Source organism: Chiroxiphia lanceolata, chromosome 2, assembly GCF_009829145.1.
Source record: "Chiroxiphia lanceolata isolate bChiLan1 chromosome 2, bChiLan1.pri, whole genome shotgun sequence".
NCBI classification, from domain to species: domain Eukaryota; kingdom Metazoa; phylum Chordata; class Aves; order Passeriformes; family Pipridae; genus Chiroxiphia; species Chiroxiphia lanceolata.
Window position 1 is genome coordinate 110,428,817 of NC_045638.1, and position 24,035 is coordinate 110,452,851.

Sequence of the window (24,035 nt, forward strand, 5' to 3'; positions counted from 1 at the left end):
CCTTGCAGCATCTTTTATCACATTTGTTTGCTTCACTTATGCTTTTGCTCACCCCGTCGTTCAGCTCATCTCTGTGCTGCACCTGATCAGCAAGCAGCGACCCCGAGTCCGTGCCCTGGCTCCCTCTCCCTCCCACACAGGCAGGCGAGGTGGGGACCCCTCGCTGGCTCAGCCCTTCCCTGAGGCACAGCCTGTGGCCGGCAAGGCAGGGATGGGGACATCCATCAGAAAGCTGGGAGCTGCAGCCGTGTGTCCTCAGAGGAGAGGTCCCTGCTGCAGGTGTGCCCAGAGCTGGGCTTCACAATCTCCAGGAGGTGGTTTCCTATAGGGAAAAATAAGTTATGTGGCTTGCAGTGCCCAGAATAAATGACTGTGACAGCCTTCAGTGCTTTAGGCGGAAAATGACAACATGCTGCTGCTCTAAAATCATGATGCCAGCGAGGCACACTGATCCTTTGGCCCACTTCATGCCTTGCAAAGGTGGCAGGAATCCTGGATAGATGAACGAGGAGATCCTGGCTAAACTCAAACATAAAAAGTGTATGAGGCACGGAAGCAGGGGCAGGCAACATGGGATGAATATAGAGACGTTGTCCAGGTGCGCAGAGACAGGGTTGGTAAAGTCAAAGCTCAGCAGGAGTTAGACCTGATGAGGGATGTGAATGGCAACAGAAAGGGTGTCTACAGGTAATTCAGCATGAAAAGAAAGACCATAGAAAATGTGGATCTGGTGTAAAAATGGACAGGGGACCTGTTTACTGGAGACATGAAAAATGCTGAGATGCTGAGTGCCTTCTTCACCTCCATCATTACTGGTAAATTTTGCCCTCAGGAATCCCAGGACCCTGAGATCCAAGGAGAAGTCTAGACCAAGGCAGACTTATCATTGGTGGACGAGGACGTGGTGAAGGAACATTTAAACAACCCGGACACACACAAGTCCTTGGACCATAAGATGCTGAGGGAGCTGTCCTCTGTCACTGTGAGTCCTCTCTCCATTATTTGGGAAAGGTTGTGACGATCAAAGGAGACTTCTGAGGACTGGAGAAAAAACAAATGTCCCCTTTGCCTTCAGGAAGGAGGATCCAGGGAACAACAAGCCGCTCAGTCTCACTTTGGTCTCTGGGAAACCATTTTTAAACAAGGTGATTGGGAGTAGTCAGATGGATTAATGAAGGGGAAATCATATCTGACCAACCTGAGAACCTTTCATGATGAAATGATGGGCTCAGTGAGCAAGGGGGAGCAGCGGATGTTTTTATCTTCACTTCAGCAGGGCTTTTGACACTTATCAATGTATATAAATCCCTGGTTGAGGAAGTAAAGAAGACAGTCAGACTCTTCTTGGTGTGGCCTACTGAGGTCAAGAGGCAATGGGCAACAAGGAAATCCCATATAGCCATAAGAAAACACTTCATTATTGTGAAGGTGGTTGAACTCTATCACAGGTTGCCCCCAGAGGCTATGGAATCTCCATCCTTGAAGATATTAAGAAACCAACTGCACATGATGCTCAGTAACCCTTATAGGTGACCCTGCTCTGAGGAGGGTTTGGAGGTGCCTTCCAGACCCTATGGGTCTGTAGATCTGTAACATTGCAGAGACATATACTGGTTCAAATAACTTTCATTCCTACCTTTGGAAGGCTTATAAACTCTTAAAGGAAATGTATGAAAAATAGATGAATGAAAAATTTTCATAATTCATTTTAATTATGGAATATTTTTTTTTAATAAATGAAATAAGCTGCCTGCAATCAAACAAAGCATCCATGTTTTTAAGAGTTGAAAACAGGGCTAAAAATTCCTGTGTTTAAAAGTTGCCATGCTGTCATTGCAATAAATTAAGTTTCTAATTAAACACATGCTCACATACACATTGTTGGATGGAATGCTATACTTGATCAATAGCCCTAGGCTACACAGTAGCAGGCAGAATTATAGCAAATGGAACTGGATGAATGGGTTTACTTAATGACCACAATATGATTTATTTCATTGGTGGGAAAGGGGGTAGGAAGACATCAAATTGCTAAAAATATTACCAGAGCAAATTAAGATATGATCTTACAGGAGATACATTCCCAAGAGATCCTGTGTGAGTACGGAAGATCAGAGCTCAGATCACTCTAAAAGAAGTATACTTGATGAAAGTGTGTCAGCTAATCTGCATTCAGCTTGTTTGCCATTTATAATTAAGAAGGCTTTTTTATTACTTTTTTAATGTCAATGCTTTATCCATGGACAATTGCTGACTTAATCAGCACATTTTCACAGTGTCGTGATTTTAGCTGTTGAAGGAGTCAGTACGAAGAACAAAATTAATGCGGATAATTTCACATATAGATAAACAGATGAAAAATACTTCTTTGAATAAAGCTTCACAGAACCTAATTCTTAGATCCCTGATCACAACCACTAATTTGGCATTTGCAACAGCCCCTGCAAGACCTGCCAGTGTGGCAATGCTATTGTATCTGCTGGTGGTGAATCTGGGACTGGCAACTTTATGCTTGTCTCTGCTACTGGGAGTGTGCCACTGACCCCTTTGACCAGTCACTTACCCTGCCAGTGGAGAGAATGATGCCAACCAGAGCTGAGACACAGACAGAGACAAAGCAGTTTTCTGAGTTTTGACTTCACTGTAGAGAAAGGTTTATGTTATATGGCTCATAAGCTGAAGTGAGCCAAAATTGAAAGGTCTGACAAACATTGAATGAGTAGCAAGAGAAGTCTTCCTCTGTCCCTCAAATACATGGGCACACATATTAATTCTGGTTCTGGTTGATGGAAATGTTCCTTCAGTTTCTCTTTCTCCCTGCTTATTTATCTGTGAAAAATGCAGAAACTGAATATAAATCAGGTTTTGACTTTTTCTATAATTGTGCTTTTCAAAGGAGATAATTAAATTTCTGCCTCTTTGGGAAAAGGTCAGCAAGTTGGGGTAACAAATATTCGTATCTCTAGGGCATTTGCCCTTATTAGCCATGAATCACTGTTTCATAAGCTTGGAGCCTTGGCTAGAATCCATCTAGCCTAAAATACTTTGAAAACCAATGAATTAACTGAGATCCACTTTAATAGTTCAACTTTATTACTAATTAACCTGTATATGCCCCTGTTTGTTATGCTGTAATTCAGAAAGTAACACTACTGCTATTGTCTAGACATATATTAAATGTGTGGTGCTACTTCTCCATTACTTTAGGAATTTGTTGCTATGCTGATCACTTGTTTTGCACACAAACTAAAGCTGTAGGGAGTCTAAAGAGGTTAGTGAAGAAGCCTTTGAAAGGCTGATGGTTGACTTAGTTTTGACCTCCAAATCAACTGACTCAAATCAAGGATACAGCCTGCATTTGGTTGATGTTGGAGAGCTTAGTCACAAGTTGACAACCAGAGCAACTGGAGGAGAACACAAAGTTTATTTTTTTTTAATGTTATGCAATTATTTCTTGTGATCTGAACTCATAATTGCAGTTGCTATTCAGATTTTCAACTGCAGTTTCAGACTGAAGTATCATGACCCATTATCTATGTTCTTGTCACTTGGACTAGATCCATAAAACCTCTCCAGGCCTTCTGATGTCTGCTGTGATGGAGCTTGAGCTGGCATCAAGCTTGGAGTTGCATATCCACGGCGTTGCAAAACAGCTGGCATTAAAGCACCCTGTGGGCAGTGGGGCCTGGAGCCTGGAGCAGTGCTGCATCTGGGAGTCCAGAGCATCCTACTGGCCCAGCTTAGAACATGGTGACATAGACATGGCTTTGTATGTCTTTGTCAGCATGCCTTTGCTCATCTTAAGTGCTTAGACCTATCTCTACCTAATGCAAATTTTAAATAAAGTGACCCTTACTCAGCCACATCCTTTGCAGCAGAAGGTCTCAATTAATTGTCTGGGGTTTCTACTAAGAATGTTACTATCTGACTACCACTAGACCATGCTTAGCCTAATTTAAAGACCACTGAAACTGAAACACTGAGCAGTCCTCGCTTCTCTCACCTGTTGAGACTCATCCTCTATATTGTGCTTGTGCAAAGCAAGGTAAAAAAGAAATATTCTCCTATTCTTACCATCCATTGCTCTGTGGATTATCCATTAGCATATATTTCCACTATTTAGAGGTTTAGATGTTTAAATATTTCCCTTCTTCTTGGTGGTCTTGTGGGCATTTTTAATTCATTACTCCATACTTTAAACCTTGGTCTTTATGATATTCTTCAGTCTTCATCCTTCCTGTTAAAACAGTTCTATGTGGTGCAGACCAGAGAGAGAGGCCTGTAAACATACCTCCTGTGCCTTGTTATAAGAGTTTTTGCCTAAGAAGTCTAGCTTTCTTTTGAAATGCCAGTAAAAGTTTAAGCATTTAAGTTTAAGTATGCATTGTAGCAGGGAGAGTAACAGAGTCCCTTTTTTTTTTTCTTTTAGGTAGGTACTCTAACAGCTAAATTATTTGGTTATGTTTCTGCTCAGGTGTTTGTTCACCCTCTCTTTCTGGTCTACTGAGTACGGAATGATAATACTATATTTAATATTAAAGTGGAACAATCACAATAAGAGGGCATGAGAGCATCTGCTTTCACATAAGCCTGTAGTTTACTGACTCAAACCTTCACCTGGGAGGTGAGAGAAGTGGGTTCATAGCCTTTTAGAGAAAGGAATTGAAGCTGGGGGCACTAAACTTACATGTGAGAGCTCTTTTATGCAGGATTTCTTTATTAAATGTGACAGTAACACACAGTTCATATAAAGAACTGAAAATTTTGGTAATAAAGAACAAATAAAATTGTGAGTGTGCCTAGTCATACAAAGGAAGCAGATGTTAGCAATGCATTAAATTACAACTCCAGCACAGGCATACTCTGTCCTTTTTTTATTTGCCATCTATCTTCAGACCACATAAAGCTAAAGCTTTCTCATAGTAATTTAGTATTTTTTTAAGGTTCTGCCAAAGATCTGACAAAATGTGTTGAGTCTCTGATAACAGGTAAGTGTGACTTTATCTGAACACTGAAAATGATCTTAATGTATTACATTAACCATGCCATAGGAGTTGCCTAAAAGAATGTAGGTTTACTTGGGGAAGAAGAAGAAATAGTGAGGTATATTTAGGAGAAAATTTTGAATGTGTAATTTCATAGGAAAAAAGCTTACATCGACTGGTTTAGAGCAGATCAACAGAAAACAAAAGTGCAAACCAACAGGTTTCTGGAGCTTGATGTCCTTCATGGAAGTGTCCAGAAACAATTGTTTCAGAGAATGGAGCAGGAAAACTTGCAGAAAGATGCTGTACAGGAAAAAGTTTAGTCATCTTTTCTAACCATGCCAGTAATTTCAGTATTTTAATTCAGTTTCATTTTACACATGAAGGCTGTGCCTTCTCTGTGTCTGAGGAGGAATGGTGAAAAGAAGTGCTTGATGTATACTCTATACAATTTACTGCTTTGCTTGTTTTTATTACTTCTCCTATATTTTTTTCTCTGCTCAAAGATTAATGCTATCCAACCATCTTTCCCAGAAAGAAAAAAAAAATGGATTTTTCAATTTAAAGGAGTAAACAAACCCAAATCTTCCTCTGTGAACACAGTGTTGAAAGTATACATAACTGATGACAAATAAAAGGAGTAAAAAATAATTAGCTTGGCTACACTTCTATGACTGGTAAGCCTTCAGCATACAAAGCATCTATATACATATATATTTATGTACTTTTAAAGACAGTTGTGGGGGGGGTTTTGGTTCTGTTGGAGTATTTTTTTAATTGGAATATAACCCCATAAAAACTTTTTACATTTGGATATTGCATAGTAAAGTACAATAGAATGATAAAATTTTTCCCACTGAAAGAAACCCTTGCTATACAGGTGAAAAAGGAAGGATAAGAGGTTTTCTCTTTGAAGACATCCCTAGCAATGCATAACTCTCTTTCAGTGGTGCTAATTTAATATTTAGAGTGCTCTGATATCCAACTAGGTGATGCTTTCATTTGAAGATGTAGCAATTCACTGAACTTGATGTCACTAGCCATTTCCCTCACATTCACTTGTGATTGGACTTTCTATTACACTGCTGGAATAAAAAGGCAAATAATGCCACAGTTTTTTGGTGGATTTAAGGAAAGGAAGAAAGTAAAGACAATAGCCCATCAGAGTTTGAAAGAGCCCTTTTCATTTATTCCCATGGGCCTTGTATATTTGTAGACCAAGGCAGATTCAGAAATGTGTTGTGTTTTAAGTTAATGACCTGTTAGAAGAAAAGAAGAATAAACATCAACAGTCATAAATCCAAATTTTTTTTCCTACTATTTGAATGTTACTTCCTTATTTAAAGAAGGATACATTCTTTTGGCATTTAGGTCCTGGGAACAATTCTGTAACAGTAATGTTTTTCCACCAAAATTTTTACATAACATTTTCTTTTAAATCTTTTAAAGATTTACATATATAATTTAGGTTTGACTTTTATAACTTCCTCTGTCCACCCAACCCTGTTCCTATCAACACTAGAGGTGTTAAACCGCTTCATATGGTAAAAGCTATCATTTTCCATTTTGACTTTTCAAGTAACCCTCTGGCTGTTACCTTGATGAAATCATGGAATCTGGGATATTTTTCCAACCCCACGTCTGCTTTTTGGATTATCCTTCAGGGCTCCATTGTGCTAAAATAATCAGTGTTCTCTAAAGTCTTTCTGCGATACCTCCAGGGAAATGAAATGGCTTTTTCATGTCTGAGCATTCAAAGTACCAGTTCCTTGTCCTGTTGCCCTTATTGCGGGACAGAGCCCCGACTCTACCTGTCAAAGCAGCCCCGTCTATGATATCAGAAATGGCAGGGTAGAAGCTGTCAGATTTTCCATCCTGTTGGCTATGGGCATTTATGTTATCTTGTGGGGGTGTATATTTTTTCAGTGTATCCTTCATCTTAATGGAGTGTGATAGCTTATGAAAACCAGCTTGACGTTCATTACTGAACAGATTTTTTTTTCCCTTTGTCCACCAAAATTATCTTTGTGACAGCAGCAGAAACTGTTTATATGGGAAAATAACTGGAAAATATTAATGTTGTTTTAGGTAGTTAGGGCAGTAAGTCCTCTTATTCATTGGAAGCAATAATATCAGACCCCTGTAAGTGTTCATACTCCTACCATCTTGTAACAGGATACCAACCTAACAATCTGCAATTTTTCTGCATTATTCCGTCATTTAACTTACATGTGGTACAAGGCTGAAGTTACACAAAAGCTTAGGCAGTGAAATGTTCATCAATATGGCCTCAGTAATGAGTAATTTTGTTAATATTGGGGAGTTCACAGTTCTGACTTCTGTTCCTGGGCTGCCTGTACAGTCCTGAAATGTGCACGTTGCAAATCAGGCATCAAAGGTTACTACTCATATCAGAAATCTGAATAAGTTTGCAGGTGGGAAGTGCAGCAGAGAAGGTTATGTTCTGTACTTCCTCCTTCTCCTGGGTTTTGGAGCTTCACTGCAGGATTGGGACTCTTCTTTGTGACCCATCAAATAGAAGTAGGTGTCAAAATCCAGTCCTTCCTGAAAAAACACAGTTGGAGAGATGGCTTTCCCTGTCAGTCTAACAATAAAAACATTCATTCTGAATGCAGGAAATACAGAAGACATGGTTTACTATCACCAAATGTGTGTCTAATCTATTGGGCCATAAAGCAGCCCATCTGAAGGAGAAAGAGCATGTAGAAGGCAGTTCCATCATTCCCTGCCACACATCAACAAACCTTGTTATGGTGGGATGCAGGCAGCCAATGCAGTTTTGCTCTTAGTTACTTTTGGACTAGCAATACTTCAGGAATAGGTATTAGGAATTTTTGGAATCCCAGCTTTGAATTTGATAATTTTCCTGGGGTTTTGCCCCCAAAACACTGTTGTGGATTTAGACTTTAGTGAATAGCAGAAGTGAACAATAGTCCCACTGAATCAAGAGGTGATTCTGTATTTAGGGGAATAATTTCTTGACTTTGTCATTACATTCTGAGTATCAGGGAAGCCAATTAGGAACAGACTCAGAATCTGCTACTCTAAATCTAGTCCCCTGTGGTACCTTCCTTAGACATTCTAATTAATATTCCTAAATGCTTAGAGTCAAAGGAAAGAAATCATGTCCTTTTAAAGTAAATAAATATATACAGTATGAGAATTTCCAATTGTCTCCATTATGAGCAAGCAGATGGCTCATTGTAGTGTTTTATTTTTTTTATTTACAGAACAGCTAGCTTGTACTACGGTATCTCTTCATCTCCAGAATTTCTCTTCCAAGATTATGTATAGGCTCTGTCTTACTAGTAATATTTTAATTCATCACCACGTATTTAGCAAACTCCTTCTTTTATCACCTGATGACAGAAGGGATTTTTTTTCTCTGACATTTATTGCTTTTTAAACTGTATTTCTGGTTGGGTGCCAGATTGCTCCCAAAAAATTGTAAATAAATGTGAGTAACACAGATTTGGATTTATGAACCATAATGGCTGGATGCTTTAGCTGTGAAGAGACGTTTTATCATATTGTCCACCATTATGTGGGGAAACTTTTAAGAGTTGTTTTCCTGCTTTTTTTTACTACAGACCTTAAAGGTTTTAAACCAAGTTCCTTTGAGACTTGAACACAATTATAGTAACCAATCTGACATACACACAATGTGAATAAAACGCTCAATTATATACAGGCATTTTAACACTGATACATTCTACACACATAAAATAAAGGCACCTTGAAATAAAACTCTTATCTCCCTCACCTCATTTATCTCCTAATTACGTAGAAACTCACACAATACAAAAAAAAAAAAGATTCCTGTATGTATGTCATTAAGGAACATAAAAGAAAGGCTTCTTATCTTTTTGCATGCTTATCTGTAAGACTCAGTAGTGTTCCTATCTGTAAGAATACATACTCTCTCTATATGCTTATGTTCATATATGGTTCATATATACAAATATATCTCCCTTCAGACTCTAAATTATTAAAACACTGGCTGGGGAACTGTTCCTGTATTCACGCTTTCTGGAATCAGAAATTCTTCAGATGGAAACCCCCCATTTCTTGCTCTGTGAGTGCTGCTTCATGAGACCATGAAATCAATCCTGCCACCCTTTTGGCTAAATTTGGATTCAAAATGAAAAATTGCCTCTCCTCTAATATCCTTATTCTTTTTCAATCATTATTTCACAACTCGGATCATTTATTTTTTTGTATGGTAGATTAAATATGCCAGTGACAAACTCTGAAAACATGGTGGCTAAGCAAAACCATCACTCCTTTGCATCACACTCCTTACATTTTTCTGCATGGTGATACATTGTGTTGTTTACCTTGAAGAGCATGAACTAACCTCAGTCCTGAAAAGAAAGCAGGTGCCTGGGGGGAAAGAAAAGGATATTTATTGTCAGTAGAAAATAAATCTCCCCCAACACGTGTAACATTCACCTCCCACTCATTATGGGGGGCTAGTTAACCTCTGAGCTGATGTGCTGGAATTGAAGATGAAAAGTATCAGCTTGGGCTGTGGTGGGTTTTGATGTAACCAGTACAGGAATCTGGGTTTCCCCCCTTCTGCCCCAGGGAAGAATAAAGGACTGCTTGTGATCCCTACTGTAGTAGCAGGGGCTGGCATCACTTTTCATGCAGTTAGAGACCTTATGCCACATTTCAGACATGATTTAGAAAAGCAGGCAGCAGATTCCTTATCTGCTTTCCATTCTGATATTTAATGATTTTTCAGTGGATCCAAATGTTGCATAAGACTTCCGAGGAGAGGAATGACCCAGATCAGAGAGACACCATCCAGGGACATTTCCCAAGTGCTTGTTTCATGGGGATGGAAAAGGAAGCAGATGTTTTCCATCAACAACTAATGCTGAAGAGCTACTATTACTGCCTCCCTAACTACAAGCTCTGTGCCATAATCATCTACTCCCTTCTTCTGCTTCTACAGATGTAACAGCAACATGTAATAATTCAAATTCTGTCTTGTTGACACAGCTTGCTTCAGCTCTACAGAAAGCAAGCTGTTTGTTCGCTGAATCTGTGGACACATCAGCACTTTGCAGAGAGTCTAAAAGGAGTTGCTGCTTTCCTGATGGTGATTGCCTGCTGTCATGTGATCCTCCCAGAAATCTGTGGCAACACACTGAAACAGCCATACACAAAAAATTTTTTGTCAATGTGGCACGATTATTTTTGTTAGACAGAATAACAAATTTCCCCCAAACATTCCCTTCAATATCCTATTAAAAAAAAAAAATCTTTCTTTTCTGTTCATTCAGGAAGCTCATTTCAAAAACTGCTTCTTTGTTTGTGTTGAGTAATTATGCTAGTTTGAATTTAGACCTGTATCACTGACGCGGAATGATCTGTGATACATCTGGCTTTGTAGAGAGAGAGAATAACAGGTATTCTGGGGTAGCATTGAGTAAATATGAGGCCCAATGGATAAAATTTGACTTAAAATACATTCATGTGTGCAGAAAGTTCCCATAGAGAATATCATAGACCAAAAGGAGGGGAAAAAAATTTAAATGGCAATAGTGTAATGAAAGGGGAATGACTGCTCACCTCTTGAACCTGAAAAGGTTAGCTGAGGGACTAAAAAATTTACATTTTTAATATAAACACGGTCAAGAATTCTATTCTATGAGGATGAGCACTTTAATATTCTGTTTGAAAAATTTAGGTAATATAATAGCTATAATATATTTCATCTTCTAGTGCACAGCTGTAATGTACCAAACTGGAAAGCAAAAGCCTGACACCTCTCCCTTTGCAACCTAACAGAAACATGCTATTCATAGAATCCTACAGTCTTAAAATCATAGAATCATAGAACAGCCCAGGTTGGGAGGGACCTTGAAAGATCCTCTTGTTCAACCTTTCATAGGAAAGGGAGTATAGGTCAGATTATCCAGCACCCTGTCCAATCACACCTTGAAGACCTCCAGTGATGGGTAGTCCACCACATGCCGGGGGAGAGTCTTCCAGTGATTGATCATTCTCACTAAAAAAATTCTCTCTTACAATAAGATGAATACTAATTTAATATTCTGAAGTGTTCCCCAGCAGAGAGGTTTGCTTTTTTTTGTTTTTTTCCCGAGCAAAAGGCTGCATGGATACAGGTGTGGTCCAGACTCTGCTGAAGGTCAATGAGCCAAAGTTGACCCTAAATTTGTAGGAATCCTTGTCCTCAGTGTAGACAAGTCAGAACAATCCTGAGGCCACTTATACAGAACTATTCCTTCCATATTAAGTGTTCTGAAAAACACCGAACTCAGTATGAAAGTTGTTTGAACTATGAGGAATGTGAAACTCAAGAATGCCATGGGACTGCAGACCCTTCACAAAAATGAAAGACCCTGTTCACTGCAACTGCACTGTGTGTCTTGGATACCAATCCCGAAGAACAGGGAAGGGTGATTAGTAGTTTTACATATTTAGTATAAATCTAAAACCTGCATCTCATGAAAAGGTGAAGAAAAGGATGAAATGAAAGGAAGGATAGGAGGGGAAGTGTTACCATAGACAAAAGGGAAAGAATATGTGGATGCTCCCTGAAGCAAAGCAGATGGGGTGAAGAAGGCTATGCCACCAGCTTTCCACATTCATTTTAGAAGTCAGTTTTAAAAGGTGGGAGTCAGGTGTGGAGGACTTTTTTTCCCTCCCAAGAAATCTTAAGGGACAGCAAGGAAAGGTGATTGATGATGGGCTTTAGGGATTTTTTTGCACTATTTTTATTTTTTTAGCATTTTCCCCCTAGATTTAACCATTGTCTTTGTCACAATAAATCTTCTTGCTTGGTTGCAACTTTGTTAATGAGTGACAAATTTATTATGTTCTTTTTTTCTTGGGGATAAAATTCCACTGATGTTTTGCAGGGAACCCTTGCAGGAGCACTGCTAATGGAGGAAGCTTCCCTCAGAACTGTGAGAGTTTGGGGACCTACAGGATCAAATGCCAAGACTCAGGATAAATTCTACCCAAGCACGCACAACCCAGTATCTTCCTTGCAAAAGATGGGAAAGAGGAGGTAGCCTCTATGATGAATATTCCCAAATTGTTACAGCTGATCAGTGCAAATTTTCTTTGTTGAAAAGATATGACAAGTGACAAGAGGGAGTGGAATGTTGTTTTGTTATTCTGATTTTTCACCAACAAATGCAGATCAGCAGTATGTGTGAAAGGAACCTCAGAGTCTATGAAACAGGAGAGAGCTCAAGATATGATGTATAGACTTCTTTTCTTACTTCATGGGGCTGCTGGGATATGAACATGCCATTTTAGGGAAAAGCTAATTGCCTGTTCAGCAACTAAAAGCAAGATACCTTTGTTCAGTGAGTTACAATTCCCTGAAGTACACTGCAGTAGCAAAGCAGTAATTACAATGCAGGATGTCTTAAAAGTGCACCATTATACATTTCATGAAGAAAAGGGTAACTTAAGCATTGCTGCTCACTGGTTAAAGCAAAAGATTTAAAACATCTTGAGCATGATCATGTATGTTTTATAAATATAAATTTGTGTTCAAGCAAATTTCTAATGTTGAAACTGTACTTGAAACCATTTTTTGACTGCTACCAGACCAGGTTATAAGCTATTTTTTGCTGTTGGTAACAATCCAATAATCTAAAACACATTTTTAATTTTATTCTTTTTTTTTCTCCTTTTTTTTTTTTTCAGTCTCCAGCAAAGAGATGTTGTCTCACCAGAATGGAATGACTTCTGGATAAGGTAGCCAATGTAAATTAAAGTGGGGTCTTTGGCTGAAGAATGGCAATGAATGCTCAGAAAAGGATGGGGGAAAAGAGAAATGTGAGCAGACAAAGGAAACCAGGCAGAAAATACAAGAGAATATGGATTTAATATATTTTTGATATCCAAAACAGAGTGAGGATGGTTGCAGAATTCTGGAAATCATAAACACCTCAGAGAGTTAAGGCTACCTCATAAATGGGAATAGGTAATTTCTTGGGTATTATTTATAAATCAGACTTTAATTAAAAGGTTAGGGAAAGATGGATATATATTTTAATAACCAGTTCATTATTACATGCTAATAATCAGTTATTGATAACTACAAGCATGATATAGTTATTTATTATCACCAGCTTTTTATTAAACTTTGACAAATGGAACCCTTTCTATGTAGTATAAAATTGCAGAAAGAAGCTGGAAAGAAACAAGATATGAATTAGGATTATGACAGAAATCAGTAAGGGAAGGTAACTTGCACAGCAATTATGTTGTGCTGTGTTGCATTATAGGTTCCATACTCTCTCCTAATAACTATGTAATTTTCTCATGTCTCCATGGCACATATTTTGTGACTTTTTCATTAAAAAAGCCAACACAAACCCAATAATCTTTTGCCACATAATACATTATTAGAAGAATCATAAGGAGGGAGGATAAAGGAGCAAGTTTAATAAATACTGCAAAGCATACTACTGCTCCTGAATGTTTGTGTTGGATTTCTTATGATGTATGAGAAGCTGACATGTCCTGTGGGGGCTAGTTTACATTTTTTTTTTTATGAAAGGTTACAGTATTATGAAACTATAGTTTATTTAGTTTTACACTAGTGGTGTAAATATTTATTAAGGCTTTGACTCATTACATTTTGTGCAGCCCTTGCACTCCAAATCTGTGTGATTCACAGCATACTGAAAAAAGAAATAATACCCCTAAATCACACCTGTCTGTGAAGAGAAAATCTGTCAGCTCTTTCACTCTCAACTGTTCACCTTGCGACAGGCAAGGGGAAAAAAAAGCCAGAAAGAAAACTGGCTGCTCCTTGAAAATGAATTCACTGGAAAAATGTTCCTTTGTTAAGCACTGCTTGGCTGGGATAGCTAGGCAAATATAGAACTCAAAAGAGTCAAGATGTACTTAGTTTTTATGTCACCTAGCCCCTTATTCTGAAAAAAATCTGTATCATTTCCTTTTTTATGCTTTTGGGGTTTTATGCTTTTGGGGTTTTATTTGTTGGGGGGGGGGGTGTTTGTTTTCTTGATTGTTTCTGAAAATCATCCATTGAAATTTAGTTTCATGTGAAAACCAAAAAAGGTACATCAGATCAGAAGTGGGATATATTCAGATTATATATCCAATATCAAGATGCTGTCTATGTGGTTTGGATATCTTACATTGACTAAGACTTACTCCTGCAGAACCTGCCCCAGCCAACAGTGTGTTTCTGAGAGAGACCCACTCGTTGCTGGAATTAAGAAGTGCTGCATTCACTAAAGGGCACCAGCGTTTCAGTATTCCATGAACAACCAGAAGTCACTCTGACCAGCAAAAGGCTTCTTGATCCCATCAAAATTACAGGATTTTTGCTCCCATTGCTCCTAATGACCTTTACTGTAGACCTTGCTAAGCTTATGAGAGGCACTCAGAGACTTCATGGGTCGTGCACAGAGCCCTGCACGTTTCCAGTGTGACATCTCCGTGAGGTAAACTGGCAGCTACAGATTTGGGGCGGCTTTTGCCCATTTGCTTCCCGAACAGCTTTGCCTTGAATTCTTTCCTGCGCAGTTGCATGATTCCAAAAGGCACGAATTAAAATATAAATAGCTGATAACCTGGTGGTAAGTGCAGCATTTTGAGAGAGATGAGTTCGAATTCCTTTATGCTAGGCAGATGTAAATCATGGCCTTCCATCTCTTACTTCCATCTGTCTTATAGACAAGTGTGTCTGTCATCTCATTTTGTGGTGAACTTGACCCTGTCATAGTCTAAAAATATTTTCATGAATCTCTCTCTCTAAATAAAAAACTACAGCCTTTGTGGAGTTCAAGTGGTCTCAAGGTTATGCAGTGTTAATCAGCTTTGTGGTTCTTAATTCTGTTTTCAAATTTGGCCCTAGCAGTCTTTCAGTTCACTTTTGTGGCACTTGATTGATTTTGTTATTAACGTTACAAGTCATGGAATCAGATAGCAGTATGTTGAACAGACATACCCCAACACAAGCCTACTAAAACATATATTGATTTGCATCAGTATTTTTAGTCTAAGAAAGTGTTTAAATTTTTGGGTTAAAGTTACTCTCTCTGTATATAACATAAAAAATATATGTTAAAAACATTTATGTAAATGCAATATATAAAAATATGTATTTATTTTTCATTCTGCTAAATGACATCTATTTATAGATCTGCACTTTTACCTTATGCTTCCAGATAAAACTGTAAAGCCACTTTTCCCAAGTACAAGAAAATCCATCTTGAAACTTTAATTAAAGAATAATCTATCAATGACAAATTACCAGAGGCTGGATATGTCACTCACAGTGTTGGCATGTCATTTCAAAGAACACAACTGAAATCACAGGAGAATAACAGATCTGGGTATTTGTTTGCACTTAACAGACAAGGGGAACATAACTGATATAAAGCAATTTCAAGATAGTTTCTATATTAAGAGATTAGCTGGAAATTCCTTCACTCTGAAAGAAAAGGAGCACTACAGCAAAACTGCATCTTCTATAAAGTCTGTAAAAAATCTAGTAAAGCAAGTAATCACTTGACATGTTTAAAACTACTAGTGGCTTTTTAATTGTGCTTGCGTTTGTGAAGCCTCCACACTGGATGAACTCCTGAGCAACTTTTTATTTGGTTTCATGGAGACAGTTCTGGTAATCCTACTTCAACTCCTCTTTTGAAAGAGTGAGAGAAGAGGCATCCATGAGGATGTGAGAAGTAGGAGCTTCTTTTCCTCAGTTCTGTAGTTCAAGCAAATTAATTTGTGCCTGTGATAACTGATCAGCTGCATGTGTATTTCCTTACATAGAACCATTTACTAAATAGTGGCTTTATGTAGAGTTCCCATGTAAATGACGGGCTAAAAATTATTTGGATTTTTCTCTAACATAAAATGCACTGGCAAATATCATATAAATATTTGTTGCAATGTTTTTTACTCAGCTGAGTAGTAAAAGCTCTTTAAAAAACCCTAACTGATTACAATTATTCAGTTTCCCATGAAATTGAGATTTGTTGTCCGTAAGTTATTATTATAAGGCCTGTATCAAGATAGATTTCAAATGGGAAGTATATGACCTCAGTATGAATAACTGTCACTTTTAACTTCTCCTGCTTAAGAAAAAACACTAGCATAGTAAAAGTCATAGTGACTTTATTCCTCCTCCATAGAGTGTAGTTTTACCTTTATCTCATCCAACAGAACCTTGTAAATCAGGTGGAACAGTACTTACATTAGAATCATATGAAAATATCATATAATCTGAAAGTAACTTGCTGGCAAGACATATACTGGGCTATATACAATTCCCTGATCACCTCATGCAGGAGGGACACATATCCTTCAGCTACAATCCTGTATGTTTTCTGGTCACCTTTATTTATTTTTAACTTTCTGTTGGGTTTAATGCCTTCTCTTTTTGATTGCCAGATACCAACTTTTTGCTTATTTTTGACCCCAAAACATGTCCAACATGTTCTACCCTTACGAGAATGTTAAGTCTAAAATAAAAGCATAGAAATTCACATCTAAAGGTCAGAGCTACAATTCTATATCTAAACTCACTTGACTACATTTCTTTCAGGAACTACTTTGAAGTCTTAACCCAAAGGAATCCATTTAGTTTCTATCATGTCCTTTGGCTTGAGTGCAGTTGTATTATGTTTCTCTCAAAATCTATTCAAGTTTTCTAGATGAAGAAGGTATTGGAATGAAAATCTGAAAAACAATAAATCTAATTAATTTATCTTTCTTAATCAACAGCAGTGTTAATGAGGTTGTTGGTAAGACTATTATCGACCAGAACACCTCAGTCAAGGAGTTTGCTCTTAGTGTGGACACTGCTTGCACAGTTTAGTGCACTAAACTTGTCCACCAGTTTAGTCTCAAGCCCAAAGGAAAGTGTAAATCACACCCTTTCTTTTGGGATGTGGTCATTCTCAATGCATATGTAATATTTGGGGGATCAAAACTACTAAAAAAGTGCAACACTAGATGTTGTCAGTATTTTGAAGATAATCTCCCTTTTTAGGTGTTTTATTATACATTCTGCTACTTTCTCCACTTCTTTAAATGAACGGTACGTAACTTTGGGATTTTCGTCAAATAGAAGCTGCTTCTTCCAGCACAGAAAAGATTTTCCTGGAGTTACCAGTCCTTCAGAAGTCTGCTCTTTTCTTAGTGGTGGTCTGAGCACTCTTGCAGTTTTGAAGATCCTTTCCAACCCATGGCTTTCAATGCAGAGGACATTTAACACTTTGCAACAAATACCATTTTTCAGATACCTGAGAGGACAACAGCTTAGCTTTATGGACCTTCTGTGGCTGGAAATAGGATTATTTTTAAGGATTTGCATTTTTGTCTTGTTGATTTGTCATTCTTATCTTCTTTATTATAGTTTTCACTGGCTGAAGAGAAATAAAAAAGCCTTTCCCAATGAGACTCAGTGTTTGGGGAAAATAGCCAAACTTGAGCTTTTTGCTTCCTGGATAATCCTTTATTTACTATGTCCTCCTGAACAACTAGTTTCAGGGTGAGAGTTACTTTTTACTTAGATTATTCTAATAGTGGTCTGTTTATGTTATAGATGGCACTATAGAAGGTGTTCAATAGCAATCCCACAATACTTAATTAATTAATGAATTATCTGGGAAAAAGCTTCCCAGTGATGGCATTATTCCATTGCATGATAAACATAGACCATCATTCTAGCAGGCTGGGCAACTATTAACAGCAAGTTTTGCTATGCTTACTGGCTTTTGACTATTAAGAATTTTAATTTAACTGTAAATAATAATGTCAACACCTATATTGAGAAGGATCAAATTAGACTTTTACACCCAAAATAAAAACCTCAGACCATTTAGTATAAATATTAAGGAGCAACTGAACTGGCAACATTTTGATTCCATGCTTAAAAGGATGTAATTACTTCTATTAAAGAGTTTGGAAACACTTTATATGTGTAAATCAAACCAAAAGAAGCAGGAGATAATGGTGGCCCTTCACTATGCAAAAATGGCAGGCTACTGTTTTCAGCTAAGAGTGTTTCTCACAGGTTAAGAAGAGTGACAGTATCAGATTTGGTTACTCTTTCATAATAAAATAGAATACATAAATGATGCCACATTTCTTGGAATCAAGATCAGAGGTGCAGGCTCAAGAGTTTTCATAGATTGTTTTGTTTTGTGGCAAACAGTTCTTTAGTTCACTTGCGCATTCAGACATGCTCGTGTTCATCTAAAAAGGTGGTGGTGAAAAGGAAAGGCAAAAAAGTCATGAAAATACCATATTGATTTTAGTGACACACACTATCCATCATAAACATCCAGCATACAGATTCACATCTTAATGCACTTAGTTACCTCTCTCTATAGGACAGCCTTTGACTCAGGTCCTAGGCTGGCCAGGTTTTTATTGTGAAATACCTGTCTTGAAGCTGGCACAGGAAACAATGGTAAGACTGAGTTATGTATTTCTCTCTCTGCAGCACAAGCACACCTTTTGCTTGAAAAAAGAGGGTTTGTCCCTTCTTTGGGGACAAAGCTGTATTTTTCTCTAGATGGATGAACAGTTCTCTTTTCCTGGGAACTATTTCCAAAGAGAATCACTTCAAATAGGTTATAGAAAAATGTTAACTCCCAAATCTGCCTGATTACTTCAGGTGAGCAACTCTGTGTTTGCCTATTAAAGTGAACACTTTTGTAGGGTATCATGTTTATCCATCTGCACAACCCTTATCTCAGAGAAGCGTGAGCTACTCTTTATTCATATGCCCTTCTGCTCAATTCTCTTCTGCTTGCTTTCTGTAAAAAGGGGACAAAATCATTTTTCCACCTGAGATTGTCAATCACCAAATTCTAGCATTTATGGTTTGATTATAAAATGTACTGAAGATTTACTTTTCCCTCTAACTTCCACGAGGTCTTAAGAAATTTTGAAAATTCAAGCTCTACATTGCCTAAACTGGACAGACAAAATTGATGTACAGGGGTGCTTTTGTTTGTTTGTCGAGGTTTGTAGTAGGGTTTTCTTGCCACAACCACCTTACCCCAAGTTACAGAGGCAGGTGATGTGAAAGTCAGTCAGTACTCAAACATTGTCTTAAGAAAGACGTCATAGTTTGAGATCCAGACATCTGGTCATCATTAACCATCATTGTTCACACATGATATTTTACTTGGAATGAACCAACAGGCAGACAGTAATTTATATCCTGTAGCCAGTGGGAAGAAGTCTGGTAAAATGTACAAGTGATCATGAACAGAAATCTCTAGCAGGTTCAGACATTTTAAAAAGGAAGTCGCTCCTTGGTGATTTTCCTGGCTTACAATGAGGAGGCTTCACCTCAGCTCATCAGAGAAGTGGTGTTAATGTACTTTGTCACTGAATGTCGGGCTGTATGTAAAGATTTTGCAACACAAATGTTGAGCTTCTTTGCAGTTTTCTTTACTGTTACTTATTATATCTATCATAAAAAATTTTCTGTGAAAAAAACTTGCAGCATTACTTCATTCAATTGCAGTTGGCATTGTGAAATGTTAGATTAATAGTTGTCTGGCAATCAAACACCCCAAGAGTTTTCCTGTGTGTTTCCGCAGTTTTCCCAAAGATTAAAATGTCATCACGGCCACTAGGGACAATGGGAATGCACTGAGTTATTCTGTGGTTTATACTTTGAAAAGTTTTAGGAGCTAAATATATTTCAAACGTTCATTTCTTGTACTTGGTGTTTCAAAACTTCATGAATTCTCTTCCTGAACTCAGGTTAATAACTGATGAAAGATCACTAATTTAGCAGACCTCCACTTCAGAGGTTCTATTTTAAACTTTAGCTCCTTGTATCCATACCTTTATAGTTTCTCCTAGTCTTCAAGAGCTTTCTGAACTTGTACAAAGTTTAGGAAAGTCTCTGATACTGCTGCATACTTGGGCAGAAGGATTAAACAGTGAGATTCATAAAGCGATCTTGTGAGATCAAAGAAGATATGGGTTTTTTGGATGACATCGAAAGTGTTTCACAATTCTGGAAAAAGGGAAGGGAAGGGGAAGAGGAAGAGGAAGGGGAAAGAGAATGGCAAGGGGTAGGGGTACCTGTTATCTTTAAGCATTAAGAAAATTATGGAAGTATAACAAGCCAGGTGGGGGAGCAAATTAAGGCATTTTTGTTTCCAGTTCTAAGAAATGTCGGTGCACTATGTAATGTCTCCACAAAGTTCTTCTCTACTTAACCCATCTTTTTGCTTCTGCAACCTGAACATCAGTAGGGTACCAGGTGTGCAAACTGGCATGAGGTGACAGGCTTGTATAGAGGTTTTTGCTTTGCTTCCTTTCCAGCAGTTCATGGCTTTCCTTGTTTCAGCTAAGCACTGAATAAAGCCTTCAAAATTTGTTCCCTTACCCGTCACAGATAGAAAAGCCTCAAATGCCTCAGGTTCTGATTAGTGTATCTATTTCAATGATTTTTGTTCATAAACTGTGTCCTAATTTCATTAATATTTTTCATTCATTCTTTCAGGGAGAACTTTGCTTGTGCTTTATTGTATTCACCATAAAGACGAAATAACCATTGAAATCAATTTTGTTTCACTTCTCAGTGTTTTCTTTATCTGACAGCTGGATAAAATCTCATTGAGCTTGTGGACATACAGGCTGTCCTTCAGTTGTGATATACATAAGAAGCAATTCTCTTGCCAGTGTGCACCTATGTGTGCACAGACAGCAGAAGCATAGCAGATGCAGACAGCTACAGTCAGAGGATCACTGGCAGAACAAACCCAAGAAAAAAAAAGATCTTTCTGGATACTGTACTGCTGAAAACCTATCCCTAAAAAAAAAAACAAACAAACACACACACACACACACAAAAAAAAGGCACAAAAAACCTAGTCAGTTCTGGTGACATTTCTGCATTTTTTGATGTTTTTGTAAAATGAGATTTGTTTCAAAGAAACATGATTATTATAATTAATGTTACCTTCTCATAGAAGCAGAAATGAGTAAAAAGGCACCAAATATTGATGAACAGCTCATATGAAAAGAACCAAAGGACATTTGTATCACGGAATTTTCTTTCCCTGCTGCTGGTCACTTTTTATTTTTATTTTGAGTTTTTAGCTCATCCAGCGTCAAAAGATAGCACATTTTTAGTCAAAGAAACCAATGCACTTGATGACAAAGAAGACATTAAGGAGTCCAGCTTAATTAACATCAGTAATTTTACTTTGAGCACAAGTGTTGTTCCCAAAACAGATATTATTAATGTGGGCTATTAAAAATAAAAGCAAAATCTGATTAAAAAAATATATGATGGAATTGTAGTTTACATAGAAAAACCAAGTAAGATCTCCATCAAACTTGGTGATATGCTGAAAAAACCCCAAAACTTTAGTTTTCATTTTGAAACAGTTTTCTTCTGATCTATACTCAAACTCACTGCATGACTGTCAGAGTCATTCATGTGTCTTCATCCTGTATTCCCATTCCTCATCAAAGCATGAATTTTTACGAGATTAATCTTCAGTATAAAGAACATGCAAAAACATTTTCAAGTAGCAGAGAAATATAGGTAAGCCACGGTACTCCAGCAGAAACTATTAACTTTCAGCATCCTTAACACTAATTAGCTTTAAGGTAATTGAGATCAGTTCATGTCTCACTGGGACAAGAACCTTATTTTTTTCAAAGTCTATCATCAAAACTTCTATCTGCAGTGAGAACTCTGTGAATTGAATGGGATTCCATCTCACTTTCTGTAGGCTGCTGAACGTATTCTTTATAATTTTAAATTCAAACCTCTCTGGGATAGTCTCATGAAAATAGAGTATTTCATTGGCTGCATAAAGGAGTAACAAAGCTGTTACCCCTTTCTGGTCAATTATATCGATTGCGATTCTGACATTTTCAAATGTATTTCTCCATTTACTCCAATTAAAATAAGCAGATTGTTAAGAAGATTGTCCTGGACTTCGAAAGACGTGCAATGAGCCAGCTCACTTGTAGTTGTGTCAAAGTTAATTAATTTTTCTAAATCTAAAATGACCAGGGATGCATTCTGCTTTCTGTTTGGAATTAAAATCACTTTTTCACTGCCGTGTTATTCCTAGTTTGTATTGATTTTAGGTTCAAAGAGCATTAACTTCAATTCTAAATTTTCTTTTAACCTGTAGAGAAGATGGAGGCATCACAAGCTCTGCTTAGAAATTTCCCCAAGGGGCTCATCCAAAGCTTAACAAAACATTTTCAGTAACTTAATTTAACTTGATTTCTTTGAAGAACTTTCTCTTTTATCCATCAGGTTCAATTTTTGGGAATGCTTTTATTCAAGCGCAAAATATCCCAAACTAAGAGTAGTAATCTTTTAGCTGGAATTATTTGAATATTTGCAAATGCCCCAAAGCAAAAACAGAAAAAAAAAAGAAAAAAGAAAAAAGAAAAGTAGATATTTAAGAGTAGTTTTCATTTAAAAAAAATAAATCTGTGGTGGGTTAGCCTTGACTGACAACCAAAATTCCACCCACCTGCTCAACTACTCATGTCTCTCAGTGTGGTAGGGGAAGAAAACAGGAAAAACAAGAACAAGAATGTTCCCGTGTTCACATAAGGACAGGAACATCATTTATCAGTTACCTTTGTGGACAGATTCAAGCTGGGGAAAATGAAACAAAATTATTGTCAATCAAAGTAAAAATTTAATTGAAAAAAAAAATTACACAGACTTTAAAAATTACACAGTCCTCTTTTTTCCAGGGTTAACTTCCCACCTTCTCTCCAGACTCCACCACCTGAGCAGTGCAGGGCAGCTCGGGGGGTCGCAGTTGGCACTCAGCAGTTTCTCTCTGCAGCTCCTTCCTTCTCACATCTTCCCTCTGCCCCAGCGTGGGCTCTCCATGGTGGCAGCTCCTCTGGGAACGGCCACATACTATGACATGAAGTTCTGCACAGGCTGAGGTGGATGCCTGCTCTGGTGCCAGGGAATACCTTCTCCTTCCTCCTTCTCCTCTGACCTTGCCTCTTCTATTTCTCTGTTTGTTCCCTCTTCCTGTCTCCATTTGGCACTTTCAGCCTCTCCTTTTATATGTGACTCTGGGATTCAGCCATGCCCTGGAGAGGGTCAGATGGAGCTGGCTGGAACCAGCTGTGTCTGGCATGGAGCAGATCCAGCCCCTCTTCACAGAGACCACTCCTTGACACCTGCACCCAATACAAATGCAAACAAAATATTTAAATCAAAGTTTACCCTCTGGGCCAGTTCTTGGCTTCTATGGGTTTTTTTTGCACCTGCAGTTAATTTCAGCCAGTGAGATCTGTAGCTGAAGTGGTATGGAGGAGCCATCACAGTCAGCCCTCCAGCTTGTACCAGGAGCATGCTTTTCAGGGAACAAATTTAGGGATCACCCCAATTTACTGTACCACGGCTCTCACGGTGGTGCAGGCTCAGAATATACAAACCAGGTTCCCTGCATCAACACCTCAACCCAAGGGAGGCCCCAGGGCACCTCTAGGCTGAGAAAACCCCAGGCACAGCTCTGGAGTAGGGCTGAGACCAAAATGCACAACTGGGGCATAGGCAAGGCATGAGCGTGGGCACAGGCACAGATGTGGGCAGGGCATGGGCATAGGGATGTCTGTCCACACCAGCTGCTTTGCTACCTGCCATGCGCCTGCCATGCACCTCTTGACAGTGCACAGATCCACTCACAGAGTGACAAAAATGTTGATATTTGGTCTGGGGTCTGTCACACTCCACAAAATATTCTGCCCAGTGTGATACAATGCCTGCTTGCTGGGCTAGATGCAACGAGCTTGACAGTATCCATCTAAACCCAAGTGAGACAGAAGCCATGTGACCGAAAAAAGATAAAAAATACAAGCAGGTTTGACGCAGTAATTACCCCTATGATAGCTTTTCTTAGGTAAGGTACATTGATGATGACAATGTAGGGAAATTTGCCTTTCTAGTACTGTTTTCTGAACAAAATTCCCCACAGCTGTCAATCAGGTCATTTTATACTCATGCTAAATTAGCACCAT

General features: G+C 38.2%; 1 long non-coding RNA gene across 1 annotated transcript; it reads right to left on the minus strand.

The window, feature by feature from the left end:
* Positions 1-225: 225 nt before the first annotated feature.
* LOC116783148 lies at positions 226-4,186 on the minus strand. Its single transcript, XR_004355493.1, has 3 exons — positions 4,075-4,186; positions 2,711-2,829; positions 226-322 (listed from the first exon to the last, which is right to left on the minus strand). It is a non-coding gene; the product is annotated as an uncharacterized LOC116783148 (long non-coding RNA).
* Between the last annotated feature and the right edge of the window lie 19,849 nt (positions 4,187-24,035).